Source organism: Penaeus monodon, chromosome 41 (assembly GCF_015228065.2).
Source record: "Penaeus monodon isolate SGIC_2016 chromosome 41, NSTDA_Pmon_1, whole genome shotgun sequence".
In the NCBI taxonomy this organism is placed as follows: domain Eukaryota; kingdom Metazoa; phylum Arthropoda; class Malacostraca; order Decapoda; family Penaeidae; genus Penaeus; species Penaeus monodon.
In genome coordinates, this window is record NC_051426.1 from 5805592 (window position 1) to 5808091 (window position 2500).

The 2500-nt window shown below is 37.2% G+C and overlaps 1 protein-coding gene across 2 annotated transcripts in view; it reads right to left on the reverse strand.

Annotated features, from left to right (window-relative positions):
* The window catches only part of LOC119598670 (putative ankyrin repeat protein RF_0381), a 19928-nt gene that overhangs the window by 13621 nt on the left and 3807 nt on the right, over positions 1 to 2500 (reverse strand). Inside the window, exon 3 of one of the 2 annotated variants that reach the window (XM_037948391.1) lies at positions 779 to 874. The exons of the other annotated variant lie outside the window; for it this stretch is intronic. The gene's annotated coding sequence lies outside the window, so the exon portion shown is untranslated. The remainder of the gene's footprint in view (positions 1 to 778; positions 875 to 2500) is intronic. 2 annotated transcript variants of the gene reach the window in all.

Genomic DNA, 2500 nt, shown 5'->3' on the forward strand with positions numbered 1-2500 from the left:
GAAAATGAAAAAGAGTTCCTTATCTTGGAGCTTTTTTTAATTAATACACATGGATTCACCGGGTAAAAAAAAAATTACCTTTGCCAAAAGGCCACCCAATTGCTCTCAATAACTCTGAAAGCCCAAAGCTTACTTACGGACAAAAGCTGAGGTTATTGAACCATTAGTTTTCCCAATTGCATCATAGGGTTCTGAGTTTTTGATGCTGAATAGATAACAAGAAAAAGATCATAGTTTTTAAAATTGGTGTTACGAGGGGTATGCTATTAGCTGGACAGAAAAGAAGACGATGATAAAGTGCTGAGAAAAAAAAAATTGTAAAACTACTTTTGGGACATTTTGAACGGGGGAAAATTAAAAGTTTATTGGTCATGTGATGAGAAGAAAATGTTTTGAGAAAGCTTGCTGACGGGGATGGTGATAGGAAACGAGGAAAGGGGAAACCGAAACAAACTGAGCCAACATCAAAGATATTTTTCGGCTGTGATGGTACAAATGGAAAAAAACGTAAAACGAGTTTAGTGGGAAGGATGGTGGGGAGGTCCCGGCTCTCAACATGAGCTACCGTTATTGTGATATATATATATTATATATATATATATATAAATATATAAATATATTATACAATATATAATATATATATAAAAATTATTTTTTTTTTTTATATAATAATATAATATTTTATTAATATTTTAAAAATATATATATATATTATTTTAATATCATATAAACCCTTCATACGAAAAAATTTCGAGCAGTCTCACCGAAAAAACTTTACCCAAGCCGTTCGTGGCGCTGGCATCGGCCCCTTACGAGGAGCCTGGACAATGCCCCGTGGTTTTTTTTCCCCGTGGGGAGTGGGGCGCCGTGCTCCCTACGGGGACACGGTTCTTCGGTAATCTTTTCATTATTTTTGTGGTTTTTTTGGGTTATATTGCACACCCACACATATAATTGTGTGGTTGGGTGTGTGTGTATTTTATGTGTATGCGTTATCTATCTATCTATCTATCATCTATCTCTCTATCTCTCATTTTATGCTCATCCCATATACCATTTAATTTATCTTCCATCACCCATTTTTCTGTAACACACACACACATACACACACACACACACCACACACACACCACGCACACACACACACACACACCAATATAATCTTTGTTTTATTAATAAATATATTAATTTTATTTTATATAATATATATATATATTTCTATTATATATTATTTATGTGTGTGTGTGTTAGTGTGTGCGTGATTTTTGTCTGTGTGAAAAATGGATAATATTATATTGTATATTTCTCTATCTATCATCTACTTTTATTTTCTATATTTCTTCTTTAACGGAGGCTCTGTCTGACCGCCGTGGTCACAGCATGATACTTAATTGTTTTTCATGTTTTATGCTCTTGGAGTGAGTACTGGGAGGGGCCCCCGTTTCCTTTCCGCGAGAGTGCCGGGGTTTCCTTTTAGGTAAACTTCTCTCTTTTTTTTCCCGGGGTTGGCCGCAGTGCCTTGGGGTGGCTTTGGCCCCCCCGGGGTAGGGAGGGAATCGGGTGAAAATTCCTTTCCCCAAAGGGAAAAACCCCGTCGGCCCGGTGACTCAACCCTCAATCAGATTGCCGTCGTGACAGTCTTGGTCCGATGCTCTAACATTCGGCCACCGGGCCCCATAATATTTTATATTATATATAAATTATTATATTTATTATATATTATATAGAATATATTATATATATATAATATATATAATATAAGATTATATATATATATATATATAATATACAAACTATATATTATATATTTAATTTTTATATATATATATATATATATATTATATAATTTACATAAAAAATACTTTAATAATATATATTTATAATGAATATATATATATATTTATATTATTATATATATTATAATTATATATATATTCACATCATCATCATCACATCATCATCATCACATCTCATCATCATCATTACAAAATCTCACACATCTCATCATCATCATCATCATTATCAAACATCATCAAGGGGGAACCGACAGGGGCAGGCTCATCCACTCTTTACTTCCAGCCACGAGGTCCCCTTTATGGCAAGTCTCCAAGCAAGCCCTCGACCCATCTCAACCCCAGCAAAAGGGCCCCGTCGAGCTGTCCAACCATGATCTCCTGGATCGCCCCCCCGGGGCCCCCCACCCGGGTTGTCTCGCAAAAAAACAACCTATGGCAGGGTCATCCCAGGGAAAAGAGCTAGGTGCCCATATAGCCTGATTGGGAAAACCCAAATTTTGCAAGTAAAAGGTCCCATACTGCTCACGGGGTATTGTCGGTTGACCTGGGCCTCCAACTGTCCCCATTTTTAAGCGATACAAAATGGGTTGGGCGGGGCAAAGAAAGGGTTTTTAGCTTGCTGGTTTATTGTTTTGGGTAATGTCCACCCAAGAGGCCCCCGTGTCCCCGGGTGGAGGACGAGGTGGGGGGAGCTGGACCCTGTT